At 43.3% G+C, this 22,430-nt stretch overlaps 1 protein-coding gene across 12 annotated transcripts in view; it reads left to right on the top strand.

Annotated features, from left to right (window-relative positions):
• The window catches only part of LOC131071470 (uncharacterized), a 216,919-nt gene that overhangs the window by 28,629 nt on the left and 165,860 nt on the right, over positions 1-22,430 (top strand). The window lies entirely within an intron of this gene.

Here is a 22,430-nt window from a genome sequence, read left to right as displayed (position 1 = left end):
ATATGGATCTATACATTTTAAAATACTACATTTTAAAAGAAAATTCTCACATTTGGACTTCGATGTCTATTGTACATGGATTTATCTGTCACCTTTTTTTCTTAGTCTCTTTAGGGTGCACTTAAATAGTGATGATTGGAAAGGATTAGCCACGACCCCTTTTCCAACTATAAATTCAATTGATTCTTCTCTTATTTCCTTGGAGAATAGAAGTGGAAAGGTAATTCAAAGAACTATTGTCTTTTAATGATACCCTTGGTCCATCAGTTAGAACTGATTAGAGATATGTTCCATGGACCGACACTAACCCAGTTAATCAAGCACCAAGTTTGGAAATCAAGAGAATGTTTTAAGTGTTCTCTTGTCTTGAGGTGGATTTCGGGCCTTCTCCCTTCACCCTTGCATATTGCCTTTCCACCTTGGAGTCCTTTGGTCCTTTCTCCTTCCCTTCTCCTTCTTAGGAATTCTGAATTTTGGGATTCGGGGAACTGGTCTACCCCTTCCCTTTTGGGAAGAGGTATCCCATCTCCCCGAACCCTGAAACCCGACCTTCCCTTTCCAGATTTTGGGATTCGGGGAACCAGTCTGCCCTTTCCCTTTTAGGAAGAGATATCCCGTCTCCTCGAACCCCAAAACCCAACCTTCCCTTCCTTTCCGGATTTCGGGATTCAGGGAACCGGTCTACCCCTTCCCTTTTGGGAAAAGGTATCCCGTCTCCTCGGATCTTGAAACTCAACCTTCCCTCCCTTTCGGGATTTGGGGAACAAGTTTACCCCTTCCCTTTTGGGAAGAGGTATCCCATCTCCCCGAACTCTGAAACCCGACCTTCCCTCCCTTTCCAGATTTGGGGAACCAGTCTATCCCTTCCCTTTTGGGAAGAGGTATCCCATCTCCCCGAACCTCGAAACCCGACCTTCCCTTCCTTTCCGGATTTTGAGATTTGGGGAATTGGTCTACCCCTTCCTTTTCTGGGAAAAGGTATCTTGTCTCCTCGAACCCCGAATTTCGAGGCCCTCTTATCTCTTCCCTCTTATCCCTTCGAACTTTGAGGTTCTTAACTCTTCTTCCTTTGCAGCAGTTTCCTGAGGGCCCGATGCTCAACCTTCGATGACTTGTAACACTTCCAGATGGTGTGATTGACACTCAAGGCTTAAGGCTCTTAATGCTCCACCAACTCTTGTGATTTGTCTACTTTTATTCATGGAGCTATAGGGGCGCTTTAATGTTTTTTGTAGGATTGCCATCAAGTGGAGTCCAAGGTCATGCTTATTTATAGTTACTTGATGGCCTTCATGTTAGGTCTACATGCTTTGACTTTGGAATGTCAGACAACCCACCTTCTAGAAGTACTTTTCTTCTTGAGTTTGCCTTGTTAGGGTATGGATGGGTTTCTTGCGCGCTCATCCATGTCAGATCCTTGTAATTCCCTACCTTCCCAGACTGACATTCCTTTGCATACGCCAGGGTCAGGGTTTCCCCTTCTTGACCGTTGGTCTCTTCTCTACGATCATTTTGCTATATTTAGGTGGTTAAGCCTCATTGTAAGGGGTTCTCTCCCTATTGGCTTGACTTCCTTTTTGCTCCTTCACTTCTCTTGAAGATTTGTATATTTTTTTCGCATTAATGCAACTTTAAGTTTGACCATCGGCTTGAGAATGAATTGAAATCATCATTCTTGCCTCTCTTCAACTTATGCATGTTGTGTATGTTTTCTTACCTTCATTATAAGTGTATGTTTTGTGGTTTTTTTTCACCTATATGCTGTGTTAACTTTTTCTAAGTACGACTTGTGGGAAACCTTCTCCCCTTTTGACATTTTAGCAAATTCTAACCTCCATACATGCATTCGGGGTCATTCATGCAACTGAAGTTTGTGCATATCCAGGGTATTTCAATTGATTCTTTGTGTCATTTCGGGGTGGGGAGAGGAACATCTCTTATCTTGGTACATCACCCCCTTTCATTTTAGCATTTCCTTCTTCCTTTTTCCTCTGCAAGCTATTAGAATAGGTATAGAAGTAGAATTTGGAGCATTGAGTTGGTTCAACACCAGCACTTGGATTGAGAAGGAAGCCAACCTTCTTCGGAGATTCAACCCCTTGCGTAAGGTCCCACACTTTGGGGTTGTTTCCATGTTTCACAAGGTTGCTAAGTTGATAGCTCAACAAGGGCGCTGTGATGTCCTCTTCTCAGTGATGTGCATTCAGTGGTCCATTGGCCTATTCCGGAGACCCGTAGGCTATTTGGAAAAGAGAATTAGGGTTTACAACTTTTGTGGAGTTTTGCAGAAGCTTTTTAGGGTTTGTCAGGAGGGAATTCTTCCGTTCTGCTTATGGTTTCCTTCTGGGTTTTCCATGAACTCCAGGGTGGCATATCATGCAGTTGACTCTTCGGTGAAGTGTGAACTTACTATTTTTAGTAAGTTAGGGTTTGGTTGTTTGGATGATGCAGTTCTACTGAGCTTTCCAAGCTCTTTCTCTGGGTGCGAAGATCATGTTTTTCGGAGCACGATTTCTTGACTTACTATTTTTAATAAGTGGCTATATTGAGCATTTCTATTTTTAGCAGTCTTGGACAAGAACCTGATCCACGCAATTTAGTGGTCTTCATTGCACAACTTCATCCTTGTTTTTGATGATAATAAGTCTTGGAGTTATAAGTTTTTGAATTAATTATTATTTCCTTATCCTAAGGTTTAATATTTAATTATTTCCTTGTTTTTGATGATAATCATACTTGAGTTATAAGTTTTTGAATTAAATATTATTTCCTTATCCTAAGGTTTAATATTTAATTATTTTATTATTGATTAATTGTGTTGTGGGCGACTCGGGAAAAGGATAAATATCTGCCATTAATATTATTATTTTCCTAAGTTAGGTGGCGTTGAGAATGATAAAACATTTCATGTTTGTATTATTTTAATGTTGCAAGTTGTTCACCTAGTAAAAGTTCAAACTTTGCCTAGGGAGATTGGGAAAGTGGACGCCATGTATAGTGGACAACATGACATGAAATGAAATGAGTTTCAATTGATTTTGGGCGCCATTTGCTTTTGAATTTCAAGGGAGAAATCTATAAATACAAATGCTTGGCCTCTCATTTGGCATCTTGAGAATTTTATACCATTATGTTGCCGGTATGGTGATTGAAATCTGAGCTTCGAAGTGTGGCTTCCTAGCTAAGTCTCAGTTTCGTACTTGTGAGATAGTACCTAGCTGTGTTCATGTATCCTCAGAGCTGTTAAAGAGTGTTTTGCAGAGTGTGGAGTGTTTTTGCGTGGGTTTGGAGTGTTTTCTTGCTGCTGGTCGTGGAGTTGCTGAAACCATATTTCGCTCATACCTCTTGGCCAAGTGATTCTTTCATTCTGGGTACTGGGTCTATCAAATCGTGGCACTGAGGCGATATAGTTTGCAATTTTATAGCTGCTGGTTTGGAGAGTTGGAATTTTAATTGCAAATCGTACCATCTAGTTGGGCCGTACTATTCCAGAGGTGCATTGGGATGCGTGCTACTGTTTTGAGGCGACTAGATTGCAGGTTTTGTGCTCTTGTATCATTGTCCAGGTTATATCTTTCATTCACATTTGATTTGGTGTGTTTCCAACTTCGTTTGAGTGAGTTATGATCATTTTGGTGTTGCCGGCTGAGACTAGTCATGCTTGTTTTGACTTCAGATTTTTGGTTCAGCAGTGGTGGTTTGATTTGAATTAATTTGATAGTTGTTTATTGCTGTAATCTGTATTGGATATCATCTTTAATCTTCTCATTCTATATTGTAAGGTTAAGTAGTAGTACTACTAACCATTTCTGGATTGTAAGCATTCCCGCTGATAAGTGGAAGAGGCTGGCTTGCCACCTATATTTGATATTTGTAGCTCAGTCTTCCCGCTGCATAAGCGGTTGAGATGAGCTTGTTCTATGTGTTCAGTCCTCCCGCTGAAATATTGCGGTAGAGTGATTCGTGTTTTGGAGTGTTGTTCTCTTGGTTGGTTTACCGCCAAGTTCCTTTGTTTACCCGCTGGATAAGCGGAAGGGGTTGGCTTGCTGCCCATTTTTGTATTTAGTACTTCAATAACGATCCCCTGCTACCGTATGCTCTCACCTTCCTAGTTTGGGCTTTTGGTGATCAAAAGGTGTAGGGTTCCTTCTTGCTGGTTTTGGATTTCTTATTCTAACCCTAACGGGTGTGGGTGCGTGTGTAATCTTGTCAAAAATAAAATAAAATAAAATTAAGGGTTATATTACAGGTGCAAACTTTTGACAACAAGAACCCCTAGCGGAATTCAGATGGAAATATCAAAACTGAAGGAGAAGAAAGCTTTAAGTGTTTCCTCTAGAGCCCAAGACCTCATAGAGGACTGCCTCACCAGCAAAAAAGGTCAGAAAAATTGGTGGAAATGGTTCTAATGATCAAGGCTAGGCACAACCTGAAAAAAAAATAAAGATTGTTTTAAAGAAAAGGATAAGGTCGTCAACATAGTTTGCAAACTTCTCGAGTACTTGTGGGATTTTTTGTTGGGGGAGTATTAGCCTTGTTAACTTGTGGGTATATGTAGATGAGTTTCCAGTGAGTTTTGGCATTGGATTAGTTGAGCATCCATGAGATCTTATGTTGGGTGAGTATTTTCAATGTTAATTGATGGGTATACTCGTATTTTCAATGTTAATTGATGGGTAGATGCATATTTTCAATGTTAATTGATGGGTATACACGTATGATTTATGAAATTTTTATTGTTGATTTTTTCTTTCTTTTTGAATGAAATCGCTAGGTTTTTTCTTGAACAAAGTTTTTACTCTTTTGAGTAAAAGAAATTTTGTTTTGGTTAAATCAACTAATGGCATCGTTGTTTAATTATTATATTATGTTTGCAATGCATCTTGTATATGTATTTTTATTTTATTTTTCATATTCAAACTGCTGTTCTTTTTGTATTTATTATTTGAACATTGTGCAAGTTAGATACGATAGCATCCAGTTCTACATTAGGCTCAACATCTATTTGTGGAAGCTGTTCGGCTAGAAGCCATGACCTTTCTTTTAATTATGTTGTAATTGGATTGGTATTAGGAATTGTGATTTGCGTTTTTTAATCAAAGAAGCTTAATGGAGGCATGAGCTGCCTCAAGTACCATATTGTATGCTTTTTTTAATAATAAGAAGCCATTTGAAAAAGCTACTGAAAAGGAAAAATGGGAGATGCAATTAGTACTTGCATTGTTGGATGAGAAGAAACTAGAGAGGGTGAGGATACACGCAACCATAGCCACAACCATTAATCTTGACATGCTGATGGATACAAAGGTAGATATGACAAGCATTGTGGGCTCTAGTTGTGATCCATGCATACAAGGATCATCAACTTTATCCAATTCAAGCAAGGCTTGTCTTAGAGCCTTTTTATATCTAGAGACATCCCTTGAGCATAACCTTCTTTGCAAAGTGCAGGGTGAAATAAAGAGGTGCACTAAGAACTAGATAAGCCATGTGGGAGTTTCTAGTTTTATAATAGAATTCCCTTGAATGTGGCAAAGAGCCCATACTTAGAGAATTTGGTGATGATATTGATAGTTGCAAGGAAAGGTACAAGGCAGCCTATCTAAGAGACTTAAGAGAGAAATTGCTTTAGGACATTTTTGTAGTTGCAAAGCTAATTTTGGTAGAACAAAAGAGTTTGTGGCAAAATGCATCTGTCTTTCAAATGGGTGGGGATGGAAGGAACCACATCCTCATAAATTTTTTGGTGGCTTTAAATGCGGAGGCAATTTTCTTAAAGTCAATTGATGCTTCTAAAAAAGTAGGAGGTTGTCTTAGAGGTGGGTGTAAAGAATGTGGTGCAAGTTGTCACTGACAATGTAGTGACATATGTGGTGGTTGAGAAATTACTTTAGGATACACATCCATCACCCTTGTGGATCTCATATGGCACATTTCCTTGATTGTTGTTTGGAGAATATAGGCACAATTGATTGGGTGAGACTAGTTGTAGAATTTACAAGGAACATCAAAAAATATATATAATCACCTATAAAGATCCCCCTTAATTTTTTCGAATTTTTTTCCAAAATTACATTAAGCACAACACTTGTTAAGTTTAGGAAATGAAAACCAAATGCTGCTGAAAGTAACCCTCCACTTTGTTTGCCCTCTCGGGTAAACGGTTAAATGCAGAAAGTAAATGCACAGAACATAATGGAAATATATTAAATAACCAGCCTCTGTATTAATTCCACAGTCCATGTACAATAAGTGCTTATAACATTACATCTGACACGACTAACATGATCCGACTTCGAAGAAAAGGTACACAATATATAATACCTGAAGGGGTACGACACAACTGTCGCGATTCCAACTACCTACCCGTCGGCTAACTAACTGACCGTCGTAACTCATTATTACCGACGACAACATAAACATAATATAACAACATAACATAATGATTATTCCTGTCAACATCATCCCCCCCAAGAAAAGAAGTTGACTCCGACAACTTAATACAAAATAGGGATGTACGGCAGGAACTATTGACGCCAGTCGGGCCTGGATCTTATACACTTGCTGCGTCCTCGCCTGAAAACGCTTTGCTGCTACCATCCGATGCTCAAGTGCGGATTTCACCAATATTGCTTCCTTTGCCATCACAGTCCTCCTGTGCCTAACCCAAACTTGTCTGCAAAACACGTTTTTCAGTCTCAGCTTCCACCAACTGCTACTCAATTGATACTATCTCCCTAGCCAATTTGTCCTCAATAGCCACCCGTGCTGCTCTCTTGGCATCCAACTCCTGGGTACGCTGAACTAAGTCTCACACGACTAGTGCCTCCAACCTAGTGGTCAGCTCCTCCCGAGCCCTCTGTGCATCCACCAAGGCAACCTCACGTCCAGCCGAGACATACTCCGAGTTCCTCAAAGCGTACCTATCATGCCTGGAGGTGGCCACAATCCGTTGGCACAAATGCTAGGAGACACCTCACACTCCCCAAAGGCTAAAAACTGAACTGAATAACTCCCTGGTGTCATACAACTGCGCGGACCTGCAATGCCTTCCCTCAAACTCTGTTTGTTCCCAACCTCCAAATCCGTCTCCCTCTACGGCTTATGGCTTCCCCGCCAATGCTTAGCTGCAGGCTTCTTTCTCACAATACGGACAACCACAACACTTTCCGTGGTCTTCTGTAGCTCAAAATAAACTGGGGGTCTGGGGCAACACCCCCAGCGGGGTCGAGGGGCAGCGCCCCTCGCGGGGTTTGGGGCAGCGCCCCAGCGGGGTCGAGGGGTAGCGCCCCCGCCGCCAACACCAATTTACAACCCTCAGAACCATACGAAAGTCCATGGCGCACTGCATTTCTGTGATATTTTAAGATGCCAAAACCCTTCTTTTCCACTTTGAATTTCTAGTGTCCTGGCTTCAAACTCCAGCAAATCATTTAAATCTGGCCGTCGTCGTTTTTTTTTTTTTTGGCACTGTAATGTCCCCGATGGCACCCTGGCCATACAACCTCCCTGAACGGTCAACAACAGCATTGGCACCTCTGATCGTGCGGCCACCTTCCCGTGCGGTCGACACCCTTCTTACCATACGGACACACCTCCGGTCAACAACAACACTGGCACCTCCAATCGTGCGACGGCTTGGTCTACCTGTGGCGGTCGTTTTGCCCTTACGTGGCTGTGTGGATTGTGCGGCCTTGGTCTCTTTTTTTTCTTTTTCCTTTTGCAGCTGCTGCGCGTTGGTGTGCGTCACCCTTGCTGTGAGTGTTGATCGGGCCGTGCGGTGCGTGGTCGGGCCGTGCGGTGCGTCTTCCTCCTCCTCTATCCCTTGCTGTGCGGCGGTGTTCGGTGTTGTGCGGTGTGCGGTGGTGGGTTCATGTCTCGGCAACAACCTTCGGTGGCTCCCACTGCACGATGGTGTCACCGTCGGTGGTTCCATCGCACGGTGTTGCCACCGCACGGTGTTGCCACCGCACGGTGATGTCACCGTCGGTGATTCCACCGCACGACGACGGTGACAGCCACCGTGCGGTGGCTCCACCGCACGGTGGTGTCACCTTGGTCCCATCGTATGGTGGCCATTTTCCCTTTTTCTTTTTCTTTTTCTTTTTTTGACAGTACGGTCGCTGTCGTACGACCGTGCGATTTTTTTTTCTAATTGTCTAGAGAGTCTTCGACTCGGGTCCCCTGTCTCTGGGATCGCCCTTCATCCTTCTCGATTTTACTCGCCCAAAAGTCTCCTTTTATCCCGTGCCTCTCAAGTCGCTTGCCTGGCCTCTCGAGTCCCCCTCCGGGCTCTCGGGTCCCCCTCCGGGCTCTCGAGTGTCTGTCCGGCCTCTCGGGTCCCCTGCGCGCTTCGCGTGGTAAGGTTTCAATTTGTACCCGTTGGTGGCCAATCTATTTTCAATGGCCATCGGAAGACCTGGAACCACAAATTCTATAGGGACCACGACCTCCTTCCCATACATAAGAAGAAGAAGGATAATAAAGATTTTGAAGGCTGCGGCCTTCCACACAGGGTTCCAATCGTTGCCGACACTCTTCGGATTATTTACGTCACCAGGGTTTGGGGCATCTCCCTTCCAATATTCTCTGTATTCCGGGAGGTACACCTCTGTTGGTTGCTCTGGTTCCTCTACTTCGAGCCTATAGCTTTGGAACATTTTGTAATCCGCCATTTGCCAGTGGAAGAGCCCGTTAAGTGAGCATACCTCATCTTCAGAACATCCCTCCAATTCGAGCACCCCTTCACTGTTCGGCTCCATCGCGTTCTTGCCCTTGCTTTCATCGGGACCCCCTTCCCCTTTATTAGAGTCCTCTGAGTCCGAGTCTGAAGAGGCGAGCTCTTCGCCGACATCTTGGGTGTGTAGGTCAATGGTATATTTCCGCCCTCCCTTCTCCATGGAAAGGGTATTTTTCTTCCAGTTGTGGTTTACCCTCGCGTTGATCAACCATGCTCTCCCCAGGATGGCGTCATAGCCTTTCTTCTTCAAGGGAATAACCACGAAATCTAACAAGAATGGTTGCGTACCAATCGTCACTTGCTGGGCCATCAACAAGCCGAGTGGCTTAATGCCGTGTTGGTCCGCTCCCACCAGGTTGAATGTGGGTGGCCACAGGGTGGGCTTCCCCAGCCGCTTCCATGTTTCTTCTGGTAGTACATTCACCCCAGATCCACCGTCCACAATGGTGTCCTTCAGAATGGTCCCACGGATACCCATTTCTACCACAGCTGGGTGTCTACCACTACTCACGGCTAGTAACATCGCGTCAGTCGAAGGGCTGACGGAAACCTCCACCTGTGGTGTACTCTTCGTAGCGATGGCGGGAACCCCTACATGTGGTGCACTCGACGATGCGGTGGCGGGAACCCCTACTTGTGGTGCACTCGACGATGCGGTGGCGGGAACCCCTACTTGTGGTGTACTCGATAATGCAGTGCTTTGCACATTGGTGAGGATGGCAGTCCTCAATTGTGGCATAGAGTCTAGAAGGTCTTTTACCTTTATCGGCACCTCCATCTGCAATATTTGCCCAATGATGTTATTTCCGCTTCCGTACGGAATGATGTACTCGCCACCTCGTTGTCCCGTCGTTCGGTTGTTATCTCACGTTCAATATTGGCCTTTGCCTCCCGTAATCTCTCCTTCTCCGTACGGGGGTCGGGATAAGTGGCTTTTTTCGTCTGGGCGCGGGTGATCACTAGTACTTCTTTCTCACCAGTCTTCTCAGTCTTCTCAATGTTGAGGAGATTAACCCCTGCCTGCGGGCAATTTGCGTCCTCATGGTCGCCTGGCCCACACCAACGGCAGAGGTGTTGAGGGGTGGCTTCCTTCGTGCAATCACAGGCGAAGTGCCCCCACTGATTACAGGCCCTACATTGGATAATTGGCCGACCCTTAGTGTCATATTGGATACGGCTTCCGTTATTGTTATTGTTGCTATTCCTTCCTTCCGCCGCCGCGTCTGTTGTCCTGGTATCCTCCAGATGATGCCGTTGTGTTGGTATGTTGGCCGGTACCCGCTGGTGCGGATGTTGTGGCCTGCTCCATGAACAGCACCTGGTTCATTTGCGTACCTCGGGTTTTCATGTTGTATGGGCACTCCTTGGTGGAGTGTCCCATCACTTGGCAAATCTCACAGAATGCTTTCTTTTGGCAAGTACCCTTTGTGTGCCCTTCCTCTTTGCACTCAGTGCACCATATGTCCCCTTCGTTCCGACCAGTGCTTCTCATTATTTTGAATTCCTTTCTCATTCGCTCCATGTCTTTCTGGAGCGCTTGCACCCGTTTGCCAGCCTCGTCGTCGCTGCTGCTTTCCTGTGAAGAGTCATTGTCCTCGGATGAGGATTTATTACTTTTCTTCTTCTTTGATGTTTTGTGTTCGCTCTCCAGGTCCATCGCCCTATTATAAGCGTCGTCATATGACGTCGGGGGTACAATTTTCATCTTCCTCCGTAGGGAGTATTTCAACCCTTCAACGAACCATCGTTTCTTCAATCCATCTGCGGGTTGGCTTTCCATTTTACCCAAGAGTTCTTTCAGCCTCCGACTGTATGCCCGTACTGTCTCCCTGGTACCTTGTTTGGTACTGTATATCTCCGTTACAATTTCATTGTCATCACGGAGCAACCGAAACTCCCCCGTGAATTCCTTCTGTAGATTGGCCCACGTGGCCACTTTTTGCTTGTCCACATCGGAGTACCAATCTATGGCAACTCCTCGTAACGTGGCTGGGAACTGCTGTACCCAGTCATCCTGGTCTGTTACTCCGTTGGCGGACCAAATGGTTTCACATGTACGACAGTGCCGTAAGGGGTCTTCCTTGCCCTCCCCTGTGAACTTTGGCAATTTTTGTTTACTCGCCATCCCTCCGCTGGGTCTCGCTCCTCTAATTCCTTGTGTGCTTGTACCTGGCGATCCTCCGCCTCCTACAACTGAACCTCCACTCGTGGGTCCTTCGGAAAAAGTTGCTGACACCGAACCAAACAAATTGCCTCCCGTACGGTACCCTTGTGCTCCCTCGGCACCTTCGGTCGTACCATCACCTTCCGGTGTCTCCCTCCGGTTGTCCTCTGAAATGGACAAATTTTTTAGCAAGTCTCTGGTAGCGTCGATCAGGTTTAGACTTCGCCTTGTTTGTTCCACCAACTCTTCGCGGCTTCTTACCCTACGGTGGTATTCTGGCGAACTGTAGAGTTCTCCTTCAACACCCTCCGTGACTCCTTCTGGCAGCCCTACAACAGTGTAGACAGTGTAGTTCTCTCCATCTATCTCTGCCTCCGCAACCTCCGTGACACCTCCTGGGTTCCCTTCGGGCAACCCCTCGGCCGGTCGTCCCTCGGCAAGCTGCTTTAGCCTACGCCTTCGTTCTATCTGCTGTCTGAGATTCAATGCGGTTTGTGCCACTTCCCATTCGTCACTCTGTATCTTTTTATTTTTGTCCTTATTTAGTCTATTGGGCATAAGTCACTTCCATACACAGCAAACACACGCCATGTACACAAAAAATCTTTTATTATTTTTATTTTTGTTTTGCTTTTCGGCCACAATTTATATTAGCTGTGTGTCGGGATTATTACAAGGTTCAATTTCCTCCTGGCCTGGCGCCATCTCGTTCTGTTTCCCGTCGGCTGTTCTCTTCGTAGCGTTGCAGGATGTGTTGTCGTCGCTCTTCCTGGGCAATCTCCTCCAGGCGGGCCTGTTGTGCCAGCGATGCCTGTGCAAGCAACCGGGGGAGGTGGTTCATCAACCGGTTTACTGCCGGGCTAACCTCCAGCGCTGTCCACACAACACTTGGTGGGATTTCTACCTCCGCCGCTTCTCGTCGAACGTATGTCTGAATGGCTACCTAGAGCAAAATTGAAAATTCTCGCGTTGCCGTGTCTTCTCCTATGTAAAGTTCTGTCTGCGCGTCGTCGGCCTCCGGGTTTACTTCACCAACGGGTAGGCCCATTGTGTCTGTGCGCCATCCGTGTCTTCCGTTCCCGAGTTCGTCTAGGCAACGGCGCCAAATGTTTGCCCTCTCGGGTAAACGGTTAAATGCAGAAAGTAAATGCACAGAACATAATGGAAATATATTAAATAACCAGCCTCTGTATTAATTCCACAGTCCATGTACAATAAGTGCTTATAACATTACATCTGACACGACTAACATGATCCGACTTCGAAGAAAAGGTACACAATATATAATACCCGAAGGGGTACGACACAACCGTCGCGACTCCAACTACCTACCCGTCGGCTAACTAACTGACCGTCGTAACTCATTATTACCGACGACAACATAAACATAATATAACAACATAACATAATGATTATTCACGTCAACACACTTTTGATCATCGAGAGCCCAATCTGGGAGGGTGAGAGCATACAGTGTAGAGGGGGTCTTTAGATGCCAATAACTGAAAATGATTACAATCCTCAGGCGGCAAGCCAGCCCCTTCTGCTTATGCAGCGGGATATTGAAAACAATGCAATCACTTGGCGATAAACCAGCCAAGGACAAGCCAAAGAATTGAAGAATGCAATCACTCAACCGCTTGTGCAGTGGGAGGACTAGAAATGGAAATTAATATCAACTCCACCGCTTATTTAGTGGGACGACAACATTAAAATCAACTCAACCACTTATGCAGCGGGAAGACAGTATTACATTTCAAGATAGGCGGCTAAGCTAGCCCCTTCCACTTATGCAGTGGGAACAAATAAGAAATTTGAGAGGATAGCTGTTAGTACTACTAAATAGCTTTACAATTCATTACAGGGATTTCAGAATTTAAGAAATATTGCTAATCTAAGGTAGGCGGCTAAGCTAGCCTCTTCCACTTATGCAGTGGGACAACAAAAAGCCAAAATGTTGTTGTCAGTACTACTAACCAGCATTACAATGAATATAGAATTTGACAAACAAGACCTCCAAACATGCTCTAACAACCCAATCAATTCACACTCTCAAAAACTCACCCAAAACCCAACTTTTGAAAATCTGATATATAAGACAGCAGGCTGGAAATGCATAACCAGCAACACCAATCCACACCAAAATGCTCCTAACTCACTCAAAACTCACTTAAATCACCCCACAACACACCCAACTGACAATATACATTAAGCGACACAATACCAACTGAAAGACAACATCAACATGACCTCAAACCAACAACATGCTTCCCAATGCACACTCCAAAGAAGTATGTCTAAGCTGAAAGGTACGATTTGCATTATAAAATTGAAGACTCAAAACTAGGGGCTGAAAACTTACAAATCTTATCGCCAAAAGCATAGAAACATTTAGAGCCAATACCCAGAAGCAGCGGGAGTCCGCACAGAGACTTAGGAGTGAAAATATGCTTTAGCTATGACGCCATCCAACAACTAGGAAACACACAAAAACTCACACATAACAGAAAACCAATTGATGCAAACCATTCTCAATATGCTCTATGTATTCCTATGAGTGAGAAATAGTCTCTCCACAGCTAGGTGCTATATCTCAAGCACGAAACTCACATAGGCTAGGAAGCTCGCAACTTCGAAGCACAAATCTGACACCATTCTGGTAGCACTTCGTTATACAATTTTTCATGGATTGGAAAATGAGAGCCCAAGTCATTTATTTATAACTTTTGCCTAGTCAAATTCAAATGCAAATGCTCACCAAATTTGTCCAAATCACGTCATTTCATCCCACTCACATTTGGCGATATATTTCATTTCATTTCTTTCAGTATATGGTGCCCAAGATGAAAGTCCTTTACCTAGGCTCCAAGTTCGAACTTTTCCCTCGGTCCACACTTAACATAAAAAACATTATAACTTAAGCCTTTTTTTCATCCACTTTGCCTGACTTAGGAGACTTAATAATTTTTAAAAAAAATAAAAAGTATTTCCCCTTTCCTAAGTCGTCCAACAATAATAATTAAATATTAAACCTTAGAAAATCACTTACAAATCAAATACTGATCAGTACCAAATTGAACTATGAATTTGAAGTGTTGAAAACCGTCAAACTGCGTAGGTTGGAGTTCTGCACTGAACTGCTAAAAATAGAACTGCCTGAAAGACACTAAAAATAGTAAGTACTGAAAACAACTCCAAGAAGACTGTTCTTCGAACCCTGTAGCTCAGCACAAAAAACCAAGAAAAACCCAATAATCATGATAACTGACATCAATTTACTAAAAATATTAAGTTCTGCAAACTCCTCTGAACTATTTGCATGTCATATCATTGCGAAGATTACAGAAAACTCATAAGGAAATCTCGATTCATTCTGCCAAACTCCAACTAGAACATCCTTGAAAACTGCGAGGAATCCTCCTAGAAAATAGGAAACCCTAATTCCTGCTTCCAGTTAGTCTATAGGTCTCCGGAATAGGCTAATGGCTCATTGAACTTCTCCTCACTGAGAAGGGGACATTATAGTCCGCGCTTGCCAAGATTGCTTGTCCTCAAGCAATCGCAAGATTGGATGCTGTAGAATCTCTTCACTCTCCCAAGTAGCATCCTCTGCAGGTATGTTCTTTCACTTCACCAAGTATTCCCAGATTGTCGTTCTTCTCAAGGAGTGCTCTCTGAAATCAATAACCTCTTCTGGAATCAGCACCAACTGCCCTTCCTCATCCAAAGGAGGTAAATCTGAAGAGACCACTACATTGTGTCCAAGTGCCTTCTTGAGGCGAGACACGTGGAAGACATTATGAACTCTGCTACTCTCTGGTAGCTCCAATTCGTAAGCCACTGCACCAACCTTCCTGGTGACTCTAAATGGTCCATAGAAATGTGGCTTGAGCTTCTCTACTCCACTCTTCTTGAGAGAAGACTGTCTGAAAGGGTGAAGTCTAAGGTATACCATGTCTCCAACCTCAAATGATTGCTCTACATGCTGCTGATTAGCGTACAACTTTTGCTGATTCTGTGCAATTTGGAGGTTGTTCTTCAAAGCTTTCAAAGTATCTTGACACTGCTCCACCATATCCCTATTTTGAGGGGCTTTGCTATTACCAAACATCAAATCAGCAAAGCTAGGGGCTTCGTAACCATACAGTGCCATGAAAGGAGACATTCTAATGGACATGTGATATGAGGAATTATAGCAATATTCCCTTAAATGTAGCCATCTCACCCATGTTTTTTGCTGTTCTGAAACATAATTTCTGAGATAGCCTTCCAACCATTTGTTTACAATCTCTGTTTGTCCATCAATTTGGGGGTGGTAGCTTGTGCTTGGAGTAAGCATTGTGCCACACAATCTGAAAATCTCTTGCCAAAAGGTGCTTAGGAACTTGCTGTCCCTATCACTTACAATATTCTTGGGCAGCCCATGCAATCTAAACACTTCACGGAAAAACACATCAGCCACTTGAGCTGTTGTAAATGAGCTAGTGATGGCGAAGAAATGAGCAAACTTGGTTAATTTATCCACCACCACGTAAATGCAGTCCTTGCCATGAGCCTTTGGGAACCTCGTGATGAAATCTATCGAAATACTTTCCCATTTTTGGTTGGGAATAGGCAAAGGTTGCAACAAACCAATAGGTAGAGTGTGCTCATTTTTGTTTATTTGACAAGTGTGACACTCTTTGATGTAGTTCAACACTTCATTTTTCGGCCCCTTCCATGTGAACCTCTCACGAAGCTGCTTGTAGGTCTTGAAATAACCTTGATGACCAGCAATGGGAATGTCATGAAAAGTTTGTAGAATCTTCTCTTTGAGCTGAGATTCAGGTAATAGAAAGATTCTACCCTTGAAGTATCAAACCGTCAACCACCTTGTACCTTTCATCCTGAAAAGTACCCTCAATAATGCTGGTTGCAAACTGATTGATGGCATAATCAGCAAGCAATAAGTCTTTCCAATCAGCAGTAAGCTCACACAAAGAGCTCAAATGGGGTCTCCGTGAAAGAGCATCTGCGACAACATTGTTTTTGCCTTTGACATACTCAATGTCAAAGTTGTAAGCTTGGAGCTTACTCACCCATTTCTGCTGCCTCTCATTCAGGTCCTTCTGATGCATGAAATGCTTGAGGCTATTGTGGTCTGTCTTCACTACAAACTTACTTCCCACCAAGTACTGCCTGAACTTGGCCAAGGTGTGCATAATCGCAAGCATCTCCGTATCATAGATAGAATATGATCTCTTAGCTCCTCTCAGTTTTCGGCTTTCAAACACAATCGGATGCTTGGCTTGGATCAACACAGCTCCAACACCTTCTCCTGATGCATCTTACTGAAGCTCAAAAGGCTTGGAGAAATCAGGTAGGGCAAAAACAGGGCATGTGCTTATAAGCTCTTGAAACTTGTCAAAAATCCTTGTGCCTTTTCCAACCATACAAAAGTTCCTTTCTTAGTGAGATTCGTGAGTGGGGCAGCCATCTGAGAGTAACCCTTCATGAACCTCTTGTAGAATCCACATAGACCCAAGAACCCTTTCAGGTGTGTCAAGTTCTCAGGTGGAGGCCAATCAACTATTGCTTTGATCTTTTTTGGATCAACCTTCACTCCTTCTGCATTGATGATATGGCCCAAGTAAAGCAACTCCTTCATTCCAAAGTCACACTTAAATTCTTTTGCAAATAATGATTCAGACTTCAGAATGTTGAGAATTTCATCTAAGTGCTACAAGTGCTCCTTCCATGACTTAATGAAAATGAGGATATCATCAAAGAAGATAAGCACGAACTTCCTCAACTGCTTCTAAAAGATCTTGTTCACGCACGATTGGAAGGTAGCAGGTGCATTAGTCAAGCCAAAGGGCATGACTAAAAACTCAAAATGCCCAAAGTGGCATCTGAAGGCTGTCTATTCAATGTCAGCTTCCATCATCCTAATCTGATGATAGCCGAATCTAAGATCAATCTTTGAAAAGTAGACAACACCATGTAGCTCATCAATCCTAGGAATAGGATATTGATTTTTGATTAAGAGCCTGGTAATCCACGCACATTCGCATGGTCCCATCCTCCTTCTTTACTAACATCATTGCTGAAGCAAAGGGACTCTTACTCGGCCTAATGTATTCCATATCCAAAAGCTCTTTATTGCTTTCTCTATTTCATCCTTCTGCTTAGCGCCTTCTTCTAACTCAATGATATGCTCGGTCCCTCTTTCAGGAGGTCTTAGATAACTCAATGATGAACCACTAGTACCAAACCGGTACTGAGAGGGGGGGGTGAATCAGTACAAACACAAATACAGTCCAAAACCGGTTTGACAGCAAATACTCCAAATGACTGACAAACAGGGATACTGATTAAAACAGAGTGCAACCGGTAACCTCCAGTACAGCTCAAACAGTCATAAACCGGTCACTTACTAAGCTTTCCTCTTAGGTCAATACTATAGTACCATTACGCTCTCATGCATGAACAGGTAAAGTAACATCAGATCTTCATAACAGTGAGTTCAATATGTTTTATAGACAGGCATAAAACATAGAACCATCATATACTCAACAGGTAAAAACAAAGCATCACAAGATAAAAGCATTACACATGACACACATATTTCTCACGTGGAAACCCAACTGGGAAAAACCACGGTGGGGATGAATACCCACAAGTTGCTTTTGAACTCTTTTGAAGTCCGCTCTGTTAGGAGCCTTGTTCGGTTAAAGACATTACAATAGGTTCTGCTAGGAACTGATTCTGTTAGGGATCACCCAGTTAAGGGATGGCTATAATACCCGGTTAAGTGTTAAACCCGGTTAGGGTTACCTTGTTAGAGGATTTCAAGAACTCAATAGCTAAAGGATCTCCAGAGTTCTATAGCTTCTCAGAACTCATTAACCTCAAGTTAACTTGTTAAGGGATTTGAATCAAGTCGGTTAAGACTACCCTGTTAAGGGATTTTGCATCAAGCCCAGTTAAGGCTACCCTGTTACGGGATTTCACAACTGTTGAAGTGGTTAGAGATCAACAGGAATTACAATGATCTGATAACAACACTCAAATGCTAATGCAGATCCATTTTGGCTCCTCTTCTCCTTCTGCACATTAACTATGCAGGTATCTCTTATCTCCTTTGGTCTGACAAGAATCATGTATCACTTCCCTTGGATACACTCACAACTTTTGCCAACAACCTTAGAAAGAAACACAACATCGACCTTATAGGAAATAGACAGGTCGATAGCAAAAACCCTAAACCCTAAACCTGTTAGGTTAAGCAATTCAAGCGGTTCAATCCTGACCGTTGAATCATACTGCATTAAATGCAACAATCTTGAATCAATCTCAAGACATTCTCCATCGTCCATTTTCCACCGATTTCATGGCGGCTGATAACCCATCACGCGTTATCACCGTTTGACAGACTTCGCACATTCCCGAGGTAGATAGGAATAGTCTTCTTCATGCAAGATCCTTCACGCGCACAGAGCTTACGTGGCAACACGATCTGTTCTCCATTATACTGCTAACTCATCACACAAAGATCACCGATTGAGTCACACAGGCTTGAGATACTCCAACCAGAAATCCTGAAGTGGAAACTACCTACCAACCGGTAGTAACACAATGCTTCCATGTGTCGGTTCCCATAACTGCATGCCGGTTCATCTTGAACAAATATGCCACTTCACTTTGGCATATAAACCGGTTCCTCTCTGTTTTCACCTATCACATGTGCCAGTTCACACCATGTCACATATTGACATCAGTGACAACATACAATATCATTATGTCTTCATGCTGGTTCACATAATGCCAACAGTCTTCCAGGGGGAGGATTTTCAAAGACCTTACTCCTTTTGGTGATCAATGCTTGAATGTCAGGAGGATAATTCATTTTCTCATCTATGGGGCTAGATGGCATGATCATGCACTCCGCTGCCCACTCCACTTGATCATGTCGGATCAGCCGCTCCATCCTCTTCAATGAAACAATTCGAGGGTCTCCATTGGACATCCCTCTTAGCACCACTCTCTTTCCTTCGGACATAAACTTTAGCTGCATTGTTTGCAAATTTAGAGTGATCTCACCAAGAGATTGCAGCCACTGAATGCCCAGAACTGCGTCATCAGTTCCTCCAATGCTCACCACAAAGAAGTCATCCTTAACTTCATAGTTTCCCAACTTCAGAGACATGTTGGAAACCATTCGGTTGCAAGAGATCGTTGAACCATCAGCTACCATAACTTTGAATCCATCAGCCTCTTCAGTTATCAAGCCTCTTTTTTTTACAATCCTTTCATCAATGAAATTGTGTGTCGCTCCACTATCTATGAGGGCAATAACTCGGTGTTCTCCAAGCACTCCACGAACTCTGAATGACTCATTTTTATGAATGCTAGGGAGTTGAGCAACTATTCCCCTATCATCTTGATCATTTTCAGGCCCTTCTGGAGCCTCTTCGTACTCAATCTCCTCCAAATTAGTCTGCTGATCGGAAGTTTCAGAACCTGATCCATCAGCTGAATATGCCTCCATTTGATGAACATTACTCTTCCCATGACATCTATGACCCGGGGTCCAAGGTTCTCTGCAAGAATAACACAAATTCTTCCTCTGGAGCTCTTGACGGAGCTCATCATCCATCCGGGAAGGAAACTTCTTATGCTGATTGGAAAATTTCTTCTTGCCCTTACGAAATGAAGAAGGCTTGGACTGAAATTTGGACTCAGGCAGCCAACTCCATGCTCCTAGATTTTTGATAGCTTCAGCCAAGGTGGGTGGATCAAAGGCTTTAGCCCAACCTTTAAATGGTTCCTCCAGTCCTTCAGTGAATAAGACCACCAACCTTTTTTTAGAAATACTACTAACCATAATTGAGAGATTCTGGAATTCAGTTATGTAGTTGTCCAAGGAGCCTTGCTGTTTGAGTTGTGCAAGCTCTCTAAATTTAACCTCAGAGTCCTTAGAATCAAACCTTTCAATCAGCTTGTCTGTGAACTCAACATAGGTAGTTATCAAATTATGACCAAGGGTGACCAACCCATGGTACCACCATTCGTGAACAACACCATCCAAGTGCAAGGTAGAAAACTTGACGGTGTCTTCTTCGGACATTGGCCTCAAGGACAAATAATTGTCCAACTTTTGAACCCAATCTCTGGCTGTACTCTTATTGCCCCCATCAAAATGTGCTAGAGTGACCTTCCCAAGAGCTTGTTGATAGTCTCTTGGAGCGGAGTATCGGTTATCAAACCTCCCTTCCCTTCTCTTCTTCTGATTCATGAATTGATCAAGAGACAAAATGTCTTGGATCTCTGTGGGAAGTGATGCATACTCCATGTAACATGCCCATATCTCATCAACTACTGGGACTTCTACCATAGGTGGCGGTGCTTCCTTTGGAAGGAATAAAGGTTGCAAGGGCCTTGACACCGAACCTCCAGGTATTCCACCATTGTTACTACTATGGTTGCTGCCATTCCCATTACCTCCAGAATTGTTAGAGGTGCTGGCATTGTGTCCATTAATGTCTTGATTTTGACTTCGACCCCCACTAGCATTCTGATTCAACGTGGTCAACAACTGGGACATCATGTCCATCATAGTATCGAACTTTTTCTCAACTCTCTCTGTAGCCCCATTTGCATCATTATGACCTGATGTTTACTTTGCCATTGAATCCAATGAATCGACTGAATCAACCTCTTTCTCTCTGTTTCTCAAGACCTCTGAAAATGTCTCTTCCATTGGACTGACGGTATTTGAAACTGCTGCCTTCTCTATTCTCTGTTGTAGTATCGGATATCTCTATCACTCATGGAGAACTCTTAACACACAGGCTAGCACGAAGAGTGGCTCTGATACCACTGTAAAGATCCCCCTTAATTTTTTCGATTTTTTTTCCAAAATTACATTCAACACAACACTTGTTAAGGTTAGGAAATGAAAACCAAATGCTGCTGAAAGTAACCCTCTGCTTTTGATCACTGAGAGCCCAATCTGGGAGGGTGAGAGAATACAGTGTCGAGGGGATCATTAGATGCCAATAACTGAAAATGATTACAATCCTCGGGCGGCAAGCCAACCCCTTCCGCTTATACAATGGGATATTGAAAACAATGCAATCACTCAACCGCTTGTGCAGCGGGAGGACTAGAAATGGAAATTAATATCAACTCCACCGCTTATTCAACGGGAGGACAACATTACAATCAACTCAACAGCTTATGCAGCAGGAGGACAGTCTTCCTTGTATTTTAATTTTAATTTTTAATTTTTGAATGGGTTGTTGAGACTCGATTTGCATCCAACACAATCGTCTTGAGGTGACTTGTGAAGGTGCAGGAGCCACTTGCTAGCATGGTAATTAGTCAAACTTGGTCCCTATGGAGGCAATCCAATACTGAAAGGGCAACAAATGTAAAGCACATGATCCTAGATGACACTTGGTGGGAATGAGTGGAATATCTTTTGAGTTTCACTGAGCCCATCATGAGTATCATCCGTTATACTGACATGGATCACCCATGTTTGGGAGAGGTATATGATGGCATTGACTCGATGATTGAGAAAATGAAAGTCATCATCAATACAAAAGAGCAAGATCTCGAAGAAACTTTCTTCAAAGAGGTTCAGTCAATTTGTGTTGAGTGGTGGACAAAATGACCACCCCACTACATCTTCTTGCATTTGCATTGACTCCCAAATTTAATAGTGATGAAATGCTTGCTCAGCCATCAAGGGTACCACCATATAGAGATTCAAAAGTCAGTGAAGGGTGTAGGACAAAACTTTCTAAACTCTTCCCCGATTTTGAAATGGAGGATTTAATGACAAGTAAGTTTGTTGATTTTTTAGCCTCCAATGGTCAAAGTGTTTCCACTCTCTGTGACAAGTCTAAGAAGGATGCTCATGCTTGGTGGTTCCCCAATGGCCATACATCACGAAACCTTCAAACTCTTGCAATCAAACTTCTATCGCAAGTAAGTTTCGTAATTTTTATTGCTCTCTAAATTTAATTTTTTACTATTTTAAAATAATAAAATTATTAATTTAAAATTTAAAGTTAATTTAATAATTGTCGCCCTCTTAACTTTGTGTCAGTTATTCAATGGGTTGTTAGTTCCTCTTCATCTGAGCGAAATTGGAGCACATACTCCATTATCCACTCAGTGAAACACAACCAATTGGCAGCAAGGCGGAAGAGCTAGTTTATGTGCATTCAAACTTGCGCCTTCTTACTCATAAACAAAATGAGTACAAGGATGGGGCCACAAAGTTTTGGGATGTAGATCTGGAGTGAACTGATTTGGATTTTTCAGCTGCCACACAATCTTTACTTTCAGGGGAGTCCAATAGCCAATTTGCTGCTAGTGCAAGTGGCAGTGAGGCTGAATGTGGTGCCATTGCTCTAGCTACATCATCTAATGTCAATGATGATGTTGATGTTGATCTTGATCTTCCGAGTGACCCATATGAAGCTGATTATTAATTGTGTTATTTTATTGTTGAACCCAAGCTTGAAAAACTCG

This window comes from Cryptomeria japonica, chromosome 6 (genome assembly GCF_030272615.1).
Source record: "Cryptomeria japonica chromosome 6, Sugi_1.0, whole genome shotgun sequence".
Lineage (NCBI taxonomy): Eukaryota > Viridiplantae > Streptophyta > Pinopsida > Cupressales > Cupressaceae > Cryptomeria > Cryptomeria japonica.
The sequence above is the reverse complement of the archived record's forward strand: the minus strand, read 5'-3'. Positions and strand labels throughout refer to the sequence as shown.